General features: G+C 36.3%; 1 protein-coding gene and 1 pseudogene across 1 annotated transcript in view; one reads left to right on the plus strand and one right to left on the minus strand.

Annotated features, from left to right (window-relative positions):
* Positions 1 to 12181, plus strand: part of LOC6037794 (cardioacceleratory peptide receptor) — a 113977-nt gene that overhangs the window by 11976 nt on the left and 89820 nt on the right. The window lies entirely within an intron of this gene.
* On the minus strand, positions 1329 to 1776 carry LOC6053891 (annotated as a pseudogene).

Below are 12181 nucleotides of genomic sequence, written 5' to 3' on the forward strand. Positions count from 1 at the left end.
CCCAAAATTTTTTTTTGCTTCGTTGAATCTAGAATTCGATGTTATTTTGAATACTAGATTCAACGAAGCAATTTCAAATCGGTATTCTAACAATTGTAAATTTTACTCAATGCTTTAAGAATTTCATAGGTGATGTTAACACTTTTTAATATATTTTATATTTTTAAATTACTCACTCGTACACACTCTGCCGCTTGGTCAGTTCTTGCTGTAACCTATTCGGCCAAAGTATGGTTGAGCCTGTGGCCCATCTTCAACAAGGCGTCGATTTCCATCGCTGTGCGCTGAGGGCGATCTTGGTGCCGAACGCCGTCTTAATGTGGGCCTGCACGTTGACCTGCTTGCTGAACCTAAGGAGAGAAATGGAGGCTTCCAGTTTAAAAAAATCACGAATATACTGTTTGCTTACTATTATCACAATAGTTGCACGGATGCACTAACTTCTGATCGCTCGACAGATGCACTAACTCGTGCTGTCTGGCATTCTTCCCGGAGGAGAACCACTTCGGACATTGGAACCGCAACTCGAGTCCGGATGCTCGGACTGCAAGTGTAGTACGTACCTCGACCTGCTAACGTACGGCTTGTCGCATTCTTCACAGCAAACGTTCCGGTTCCCCTGTTTGTCGTCCTCTTTTCTTCCTCTTCCGGGTCCAACACACCTCGTTGAAATCGTAGTCCAGCTCTGGTACTCTTCGGTCGAGTAATCATTGTACGCCTCAAACTCTTCCGGTTCGTTGTACATCGACGTGTCTTCCACACGCCAAACTCGTCGACAGTCAACCTCATCAGCACGCTCTCAAACTCCTTGGCGAAATCATCCAGATTTGAAACGCGCCGATCCGAAGATTTTCCTGAAAGAAGATTCTTTGTCACGTAAAAGCCAATCTTTATTTACGCTAACCCTTACGTTTCATCCTGTTGTAAACCTTCTCAATCTTCAGCTGGACCAGCTCCGGCTCGGTAAATTCACTCTCTTTTGTTCGAAAATACCTGTTAGATATCCTTCGTCCACCCTATCCAACCGGAACCGTCACAGTCCAGCACCTCGGCATCATCGCTGCTTAAAATTTCAACAGCATCTTGCTGGCCTGCATCCAGCGCTCCTTGAACTGCTTCATCTTGTTGAAAGTGGCCAACTCTAGAAGCTGCAAGCAGTAGAACACATTTGTGAATCTTCTGGGAGGTTGCGCTCAGCTCGTCCATGCTGTTCCGGGCTGGTTTGTCGTCGAGGGACTTTTTCGCCTGGGTGAGGATCTCGTTCGTGCTGGTATCTGCCGACGTGGCCAGTTCTTTCTCCTCCGAGTTGAGCTTCCCTATCCTTCACTCGAAGCCCTGCCGGTCCTTGCCCGCGTTCGTGCTGATATTCTTCGTGAGCACATCCTACATGTACCAGTTCAGCGGAACGCCCTCCACCTGGACGCTGGCCTCCTGCTTGAGCAGCGTCTTGCACGGGTCCGTCGGATGCGGAACGTAGCTGAGCGTTTCGTACACCGACAGGAAATTGCCAAGTCAGGTTGATCGTTTTGAGCGTCATAAACAGCTTGCCCGGATCCTCTATGGACTGCCTGCTGGCGTAGCACACGTTCAACGATCCGATCAGCTTCTGGGCCCACTGGAGGAAGTACGACTTGGAGCTGACGAGGCGGTGCGTGTGCAGGACACGTCGGTGCCGATGACGACCGTGTTGATCTGGTTGGGGTACTTGCGCCAGGCTGCCTGTGCCATGGTTTCACACGAGTTTTTGAATACGGGCTCTGAGGTCCAGACTTTCATCCTGTGTGTGAATTTGAAACTTAATTAATATTCCAATAAACTACACACAATTTTGTAGTTCTACTTACCTTTCAAAACGCAAAAAAAATCGTGGCTCAACCACGAAGAAAAACCTAATCAAATTTTGTTGCGAAACACAACCGCGCGCAGTTTTGCTTTGTTTTGATTTGGTTGCCCTGACGTTTCTTCCGCCGCCACGGCCACCGCCAAGCCGGCGGCGCCGACGTTCGACGGCGAATGCTGGCAACGAGGGGTTTTGACGCTTGTGATTTATAAAACAATGAAAGTTGCCTAATTCTTCATGTAAACTAATGTCAAAAACATAAACAATGACTTTTATACCCCGCCGTTTGAAATGCATGATTTTTAAAACCCGCCAAACAAATCGCAGCAAACTGGTGGTTGCTGGGAAAAATTCAGAAACGTCCTTGTCATATTCCTTTTGTTTTTATCTGAAATGGAGGTAATTTTCCTAGAATTTTTCAGAGTTCAGATTTAATTAAGCCGGAAACAAACAGTGGTGTTCCAAAGTTTTAAACAACGCAGATTTCATTAGTGTGATGAAAAAATTGCTAAAATTGACCTTTACCTGCTGATCAATGAAAAACAGAACATCGACAGCATATGCACACCACAGACGAGCAAATGAAGCATCTTGTCTCCATTGCGGGGAACTAGCTGAAACGTTTTTAATATAGTACATGTCCTCGCGTTGCAACCGTGTGAATTCAGCAATGATGTTCTGAAATCAGATCTACACAACATAGAACCATCAAGGAGGAGGAAATTTCTTAAGTTGATCAATGGCTACGTCATTTAAACAGTTAATGGAAAAATTGATGTGAACGCCGATGTTAATGCTCTTGATTTCCACTTAAATTGCGAAGTTTAAATAATTATGTAGATAATTATTTAAACTACAAAATAATAAAAAAATAATTCTCACAAAAAAAAATCGCTTCAGCAATGACATAACTTGTCAAAACAAACAAATCTAATAAAAATCCTGAGTTTACTTTGATGAAATTTGATCTCGTAACGCTTCAAACATAACGCCTGAAGGCACAGCAATTCCAAAGGGTATAATAGTAACGGAGCCACAAAATTCGATGACTTTTGTTCGGACTGCGTCCTCTGGATTACTCTGTGTCACCGCCTTGATCGATTCCGGTGGAACACGGAGTAAAAACGAAACAAAATTGAAGAATTCCAAGAAGATCAAACATGTATTAAATTTGTTTTTAACTGTCTTTTAAGTGAAATAAACATGTTTTAGAGAGGGTGGCTGATCTTAAAGAATGTGGTTTTATTTGAAATTTTTTAATTTGATGCCGTCAATGTGTCTGGGGATTAAGATGGGGTCAAAGGGTTTTGTTTAAGGTTTTTGAAATTTCCCAGGTTCTCCTTAACAACTTAACTCCCAAACTCGAGAAAAAGGGGGAGTTTCCATATAAATTCCCCCTTTTTTCGAGATTGGAAGTTTAAGTGTTGATGAACTTTAATTCTGTTTAAATGGTTGTTCAGAAGACATCGTAAAGAAACTTAGCTGAAAAAATTACGTTCATAGTTTGCAAGATCAACATGTTTCCGGCGTATTTTTTATTTACTCCGATATTTATCAGCTAATTATGAACCCATTCATAACGTTCGTGGTAACTCTGGTGAATAAACTAGATTCAAATGATTTGGAGATCGCAAAATAGTTTTTAATCCGATCAGATTGGTACATTCCATGGGTTCAAGGCTCTTAACATCCAGCATTACAAAAAGCTTTTTTGAAACGACGGACGGATCACCGGATTGAATAAAATTCAATAAATATGACCACTTGTTTCTCGTTCAATCAAGTCTGATTTAAAGCAGATTTTCGGAAACCACTTCCTTTTCAAATGAAAACAGAAAAACCCCAACCCCCAGTGTACTGCGATTTGTTTGGCGGGTTTCAAAAAGCATGCATGTCAAACGGCGGGGTTTAAAAGTCATTGTTTATATTTTTGACATTAGTTTACATAAAGAATTAAAGGCGGATTATGTTGAAATCAGCGATAACACAGATCTGTGGCGATAACTCATATCTGCTCAGTTGCATGATTTTTTTTATTCAAGAAAAACAATTCGACGCCAACATTTCAAAAAGCATCATGTACAAACCATGCGTTTTGAGCAAAACGCATTTGAATGTTGAGCATCCATTTTCAATTCCCATTTTAATATAAAAGCAAAATAAGATGTTCTAATGATAACAAACGATGAAAAACGTTGCTTTTATTGATACTTGATCACCCAAATTCAATTAAACATTATTTCCGTAATTTTATTTGAGAAAAACAAACATAACTTCTTTTGAAATCACCAACGTCTATATCACCCTGCTGTCATTGAGGGGGACGCTTTGTTATGATTCGTTTTTCTTCGCCGAATGTACATGGCGCTTTGTTCATGTTGCTTTTTTTTCGGCCCGAGGTTTATGTAGTCTTTTGTTTGACAGGTTGACAGGGCTATATAAACAGGGACTGCTGATGGCAGAGATTTTGTTTATGTTTCTTTATTTAAAATCATGATTAAACAGACTTTACTGAAGTAACTTTTGCTCATTTTTGGTGGAGAGAGAGCTTATTAGGAGTACTTTCAGAATATGCAATAACTCAGAAAGTGTCAAAATGTACATGATGCCTTTTGAAATGTTACCGTCGAATTTAAACTTACCGAAGACGAAATGTAAACAAACAGTCTACCCTGCTCACGTAAGTTGATGTTTACATTAGGCACAAGCATAATAGACTACTTGTTTACACATCGTATCTTTAACTCTGCGCGTTTCACCTTCATCTACCATAAAATAATTTGTTTTGCTTTTGACCGCTGCAGCCTCCACAACATTGTAAAAATAGGAAAATACATGAGAGCAATTCTCGACAAAACCGGCCGATTTCGACCATTTTTATTTTTTGTATTTTTTGATTTGGCTCAAACTTTGTGGGGGCCTTCCCTATGACCAAAGAAGCCATTTTGCATCATTAGTTTGTCCATATAAATTTCCATACAAATTTGGCAGCTGTTCATACAAAAATGGTACGTATATATTCGAAAATCTGTAACTTTTGAAGGAATTTTTGATCAATTTGGTGTCTTCGGCAAAGTTGTAGGTATTGTTAAGGACTATTTAGAAAAAATAGGTACACGGAAAAAAATTTCCCGATTTTTTATTAACTTTTTCACAAAACTCAAATTCCCAAAATACGTATTTTTGATTTTCGAGATTTTTGATATGTTTTAGGGACAAAATCCGCAACTTTTGAGCTAGAGAAACATGGTCAAAATCTGCCGCCGAGTTATGATTTTTGAAAAACTGATTTTTGGAAAAATCGAAATTTCATACATAAAATTTTTGACCTCATTTTTATGCAAAATTCAATTTGCAATCGAAAAGTACTTTACAGATTTTTAGGGCTCCGTTTTCAAGATATAGCCACCGAAAGTTTGATTTTAGCGAAATATTTGCAGTTTTCGATTTTTAAAATAGTGACCATGAGTGGTGAAAAGTTCAGAAAATTTGCTATAAAATTGTCTAAGAGACATTGAAGATTGACCTCTGGTTGCTGAGATACAGCGGCTTAAAAGAAACACGAAAATTGAAGTTTTCTGTCTCACCCAAACAGCCCACCATTTTCTAATGACGATATCTCAGCAATTAATGGTCCGATTCTCAATGTTAATACATGAAACATTCGTGAAATTTTCCGATCTTTTCGAAAAAAATATTTTGAAAAAAATTAAATCAAGACTAACATTTTAAAAGGGCCAAACTTTGAATATTATGCCCATTAAAAATGCTAGTATTGATTTATTTTTTTTCAAAATATTTTTTTCGAAAAGATCGGAAAATTTCACGAATGTTTCATGTATTAACATTGAAAATCGGACCATTAATTGCTGAGATATCGTCATTAGAAAATGGTGGGCTGTTTGGGTGAGACTTAGAAAACTTCAATTTTCGTGTTTCTTTTCTTTAAGCCGCTGTATCTCAGCAACCAGAGGTCCAATCTTCAATGTCTCTTAGACAATTTTATAGCAAATTTTCTGAACTTTTCAAAAAAAATATTTTCAGAAATGGTCACTCATGGTCACTATTTTTAAAAATTGAAAAACTGCAAATATTTCGCTAAAATCAAACTTTCGGTGGCTATATCTTGAAAACGGAGCCCTTAATCAAAAAATCTGTAAAGTACTTTTCGATTGCAAATTCAATTTTGCATAAAAAAATGAGGTCAAAAATATTTTATGTATGAAATTTCGATTTTTTCCAAAAATCACCAGTTTTTCAAAAAATCATAACTCGGCGGCAGATTTTTTGACCATGTTTCTCTATAGCTCAAAAGTTGCGGATTTTTGTCCCCTAAAACATATCAAAAATCTCGAAAATCAAAAATACGTATTTTGGGAATTTGAGTTTTGTGAAAAAGTTAATAAAAAATCGGGAAATTTTTTTCCGTGTACCTATTTTTTCTAAATAGTCCTTAACAATACCTACAACTTTGCCGAAGACACCAAATTGATCAAAAAATTCCTTCAAAAGTTACAGATTTTCGAATATATACGTACCATTTTTGTATGAACAGCTGCCAAATTTGTATGGAAATTTATATAGACAAACTAATGATGCAAAATGGCTTTTTTGGTCATAGAGAAGGCCCCCACAAATTTTGAGCCAAATAAAAAAATACAAATAAAATCCATTTCCGGTTTTGGTAGAGAATTGCTCATGAATTCTTTTTTACATCAGTCCATTTTTACATTGATTTCATAAATTACATTACTTTCTAGCTTCCAAATGTGTCGACCAGGTACACATTTACATGTTATTTAGCAATCACATTAGATTTAGGTTTACATGAACGGATTTTACATTAGATATATCAATTTACATTAAATTCAATTGTTACATTGAGCCAATTTACGTTAGAAACACTGTTTCCATGTAGTGTAAAATTACATATTTTTTTCTGTGTACACTTTACCTTTACCGAAAACATCAAATCGATTATATCATTTCCTCCGAATGCACAAATTAAGTTGTTTTTTTTAATACTAAGAGGAAACCGTTCAATTTATTTGTTTTCGCAGTAAATAATTGTTTTTATCAATATTTTTGAAACAAATTATTCTGAAATTTGGCTTTATAAAATCAAATTGGTTACAAAGTTTTTTTTTTAAATGTTTTAATATATTGATGTATAACCTACCATTTTTTTCTTTTTTTAAATTTCCCAGAGAATTGCCTTTTGAATTGACTAATCGGTTTTTGCTGAAAACCAATTCTGACCAAAATATTGGCAAAACAACGCCGATCAAAGATTTTCATTTCCTCCCCGGGGGTAGAAAAGTGTGACAAGGACTTGGCAAGGGGGGAACACCGTGGAATCTATAACGAAATGTGTGTTTGTGCTCGAAAATGGCCCGCTTTTTTTTGTTGTGCTACTCCCATGGTATTATTTACGACCATTGAGATGTTGCCGTCAAGCTTTGAAACCCAGTTCGGTTGTTTTTTTCTCCTTTCGGCGGGGAATTGTGTGATGGTCTCGCGTGCCAGCTTAGTTTTTATGACGATGAGTGGTGGCTTCCCATTAGGCGTACGCGGCCCGTCTGAGTTGGACGGTTGGCCATTTTTATGTCGTTTGTTGATACCAGGCAGGCAGTCACTTTGGCCACCCCTTTGGAGAGTTCCCATGGTGCTTGGGGTCACAGTGGTATTATTTGAACTTATTACTGATAACAAGTATCTTCTTAATTGGATGCAAAACATTGTTTGTTGATACGACCAACGCCAGAGGTGAATCATAAAAAGTTTGCTGGTGTCTCCACACTTTCGTGACGCAAAAGTTGTTAACAAAAAGGCTGGGCTACATTGAAGTTTACAATTTGCTTTAATTACGTATGAAAAGATGCAAACATTTAACCAAGTTTTATTTTTTCGTAATCATGGTTACACGATTATTTTAAATTAAAGTTTCATATATTTTTCAAAATAAATGGAATGACCGAATCATTCCAATTAAATCATGGCTACCTTGAAAAGAAACAGGATATTAACGGAACTATGAAAAGATTTAAAAAAAAAAAATATTCAGGCAAACCTCCAACGAGACTGCTTTGATCTCCAAATGTATAGAAAAAGAACAGCATTTATGGTTCAAATATCGTTTCCTTTGATCGACGTCTCCTGCTAGGAAACTTCAGCGTTACACCACACACCAGCGCCTAATTGTCCCACTGTGCGTCGTTTGATGACATCTCTGCCATCACATCATCGAACTTCCATGGAATTCATACACGCAGGATTTTATTGGTTTTTCGTCACGAGAGAATTAGCCTCTGGTGCGAGAAATCGATTATTGATTGGCAGTTAGGATTCAGCCTTCACGCGGCAGTTCCGGCCAAGGACTCATTTTCGTGCTAGATTCAAGTCTTGGCATTTACCGTGTAGGCGTCGGAATGCCTGATGGCGGATAACGCCGACGCCATTCTGTTTGATTTGTTCGATCAGTCGCTGTTATTAGAGTAAATATTTTGAAATTAATTTTAAATCATTTGCACTTTGCTGCTGGTGCCGCAGAAGGTTCTTTGATTTCTAACGTAATTTTGCGCAGCATCTGTTTGTCCAATCCGATGGAATTCGACTCGCTGAAATTGAAAAAAAGAAAATGACAATATATTTCTTAGTTTTTCGGATCGCATTTTCCAGGAAAACAAACTCCAAAGAATCTTAACTTGGCAGTGCAGAAACCATCTAGCAAATAATGTGTTCATTAATGAAACACTGAGATAAGTTCAAGACACAGATATCTTTCCGTGTAACTTGTTTAAGTTGTTTAGGTTATTATTTTCTGTGTTACCGATGTGCACCTGAATGCTTGAAAATGTTGTGGCACCATTTAAGAATTCTTTATTTATAGATATAGATGCTACAGCTCAAAGTATAGTTGACAACTATGTTTCAAAAATGTAACGCTGTTTTGTAAATGCTTACAGGCTAGCTTACAATCATGAAATTGAAACCTTTGAAAATGCTGGAATTTTAAATTATTCTAAAAAATCTTAACTTATTCTTTTCTACTCATAATTGTCGTACGTTATTTTAAGTAGGTTAAAAATGTGACAATGAGGCAGAAAACAGTAAAACAATGTATTCAAAATTCTCAACCGCCGGAGGAGATTTTTTAATCGATTTGGTTTCTTGAGCAGAATTTGAGATGAGGACGAGAAATAATTTAAAAAAAATATTTCCCCCAAAAAGTTAAATTTCCAAACAACTTTTTTTTTTGTTTACATAGGTCGTTGCAAATCTTTTTATAAGTCTCACGACACTGACCAAGGTCGTAGAGGGGGAAATGTACCGTAAAACGGGGTGACTTTGATAGCCGGGGTGACTTTGATAGGTTTGAGATTTTTCCACAAAATGAAGATTACAAATTAAATACGTACGGAATGGTCTGGAAACATACTGACCGTGGTAGAGATGCGTTCAAAATACTTCAAGAAGATTTTTTTATAAAATTTTGAAAAGTTTAGAAAGTTAGTTAACTATAATTAGAAAATGTTAATGAATAGCATTATTTGAATCTTCCCAAAGTGTCATAATTTTCTAAACGAACATGATTTTGAATCGCAAAACGGATTGCATTTTCGGATTCTTTGGACAATTTTCCATTAGGAGAAGATGGACTAAGTTTGTAAATAATAAATATTATGTGTTTTTGAAACATGATTCAAACAAAAACTCCGTATTAACAGGCATTTTTAGTTGAACAAATATCATATAAAATATAAAAACTTTCGATTTTTGCTTCGAGTTCAGTTTTAAATGCAATATTAATCGATAATATTATAAACAAAACTAGTTTTAACAAATTTCAGGCAAAATTCTGTCTTTTATACAATTTTACCTAAAATTTATATGTGTTTTGTTAAAAAGGTTATAAACTTAGTTAACTGTATGTAAACATTTTTTTTCATTGAAAACTATATAAGCAACCTTAGTGATGGTATATTTTACGTGAAAATAAAGTTTGAACAAAAAAAAATGTGCTTTTAACAAGAAAAACTAGACTATCAAAGTCACCCCGGAATTCAAAATAAGAATTTATAACGTAACTATTTTTTTAAACACTATTGAAAAAACTTTTTTTCAAAAATGGTGTATGGACCTTGTGTGGGCTACCCCAGTACATGGTTTAAAAATAATAATCTTAAGACAAACCTTACCAGTTGGAATATATTCCAGAAATAAATTGAAATCCTATCAAAGTCACCCCGGTTTACGGTACCCTAATTCAATTCGCAGAACTGCCCCTGATCGCATAAATGTCCCATATGCATTTTCATCCTTTTTGAGTCATTGATGCAGTTTGGTTCAAAATCGTGTGCTCTTTCAAAAGAGCCTATATCATCCAATACTTTGTTCTAGAAATCAGGAGGAAATCCAGTTATTTCGCGAAAATTTAACACGCAGCGTTATGTATGGGACAAACTTCAAATGCGTTTTTCTCAGCTTGCTGTTTTTGCATATGGGACATTTATGCGAACATGGGCAGAGAAGTACTGTACATTTTCCGATAAAACTTTCCGTTTTTCAGTTAAATCCATTTGAAGGTTATTTAAGGGTAGGTGAAAAAAACTTTACAATTTCTAGATATTAAAATCTGACTATTTTTGGTCTGAATTTCAATATTCATAAGCGTAATTTTTATTGAATTTCCAATCTTAAAAAAATGTTTAAATTTAAACTAAGCTTAATATTTCATATATTTTATTCCATTCAAGAATTTTTGAACATTTTTATTACAATGATTTGAAAATGCCACAAAAATTTCATTACAGAGCAATGAAAATCGAATCAATAGTTGCCAAGGTATCGTCCGTTCGAAAAATAAGTATAATTCTACATTACTTTTTTTAAAACAACCAATGGGTTTTCTATGTACATAGGCCGTTTTGAAAAAATAAGCGAGAATTGATCGGCATATGTTTCCGATTTTTAACCCTCTACTTTCCAAATTATCTTTTCAACGATTTTTATTTTTCCCGTGTTCAGGAGGTCATTTTGAGCAACTTTTTTCTACGGAAAACTTGACTTCTCAAGTTTTATATTATTCTTGTTTCATTTTAAGTATTTTAATTTGCATTTATCTTGTTTATTTTATGTTTGGAGCAATTCCAGCTCAAATCAGGAATTTTTCTGGTACTTTTGTACCCGACCCTCTCCGATTTCAATAAAACTTTGTAGACATGTTATCCTGCTCCTATATAAGCCATTTTTGTGTATATGGAGCCAATAGTACTCGAAAATAACATTTGAGAAGGGCGTAAGTTCTTTAAATATTTTTGTATTTTACAATTTAAAAATTACTGTATCTCGAAGCCGTTGCATCGTATCGTTAGCCAACCTCCTGTGGCCGAATGGTTACGGGTTTCACCTCATAAGCGGAAAGTCATGGGTTCTCCTCAGGGTGGCAGCCTTAGGTTTAAGTTTAGAGGTAGCAGCAACCGCATGAGTATAAAACGGTTGCTTCACGTGCTCTTCAAGCTTGTGATCGATCTTGGGATATTCCTCTGCGCCTCTTCCCAAAATACTTTCCTCGTGTCTTCGCATGGAAAATATGCCCAGCCGATCGGTATTGCACTGCAGTCCAGTCGCATTGTCCAGATCAGAGCAAAGGGAACACCGCAAGAGTAGCGCCGCAAAAAGACAATTGTCTTTACAAGACCCCGCGCGGCAAATAATAGCTGCTGGGAAGAGCTTGAAAAATGACACGAAAAAATTGTCACCGCGGTTCTAGCGATACATAGCGCCCAAGGCACAAGGAATGGAGTTTACAGCATCTGGATGGAACAGCACTTTTCCTCTCAATAGGAACTGTGTTATAGATCTGGAAATGCTTAATAACAGTAAAAATGGGTAACACGATACAATAGTCCTTGTAATCAGGATTCCGTGTCTTAATACTCAAACAGAAAAAAAAATCGTATCAAAAAGTGGTCAAAGACAAACTTGTAGGAAATTGGACGGGCTTTCTGAAAAAAATACACTGAAACAAAAATATACGCCACATCTATGAGATTTTTTGATTTTTAAGTCTAAATTTTAAATTTAAAGGTGATGTCACGATTTTTTTTCGTTCAAAATTTTTGAGGAAATAGCCCAAAATGTTACCAAAAGACTGACGAAAAATGCAGGATGGTATGTCTCTCCTAAAAAATACAAAAATCATTTACTAAAACTGATTTTTTTTGAAAAGTGGTCAAAACGTCAAAATTTTTCAAAAACGAGTAGAGGGAATCGATTCTCCAGACAATTTTACATAAAAGTCTCCATATTGACCATTGTCCTATGTCCAATCCTTGGGAA

This window comes from Culex quinquefasciatus, chromosome 3 (genome assembly GCF_015732765.1).
Source record: "Culex quinquefasciatus strain JHB chromosome 3, VPISU_Cqui_1.0_pri_paternal, whole genome shotgun sequence".
Classification (NCBI taxonomy): Eukaryota; Metazoa; Arthropoda; class Insecta; order Diptera; family Culicidae; genus Culex; species Culex quinquefasciatus.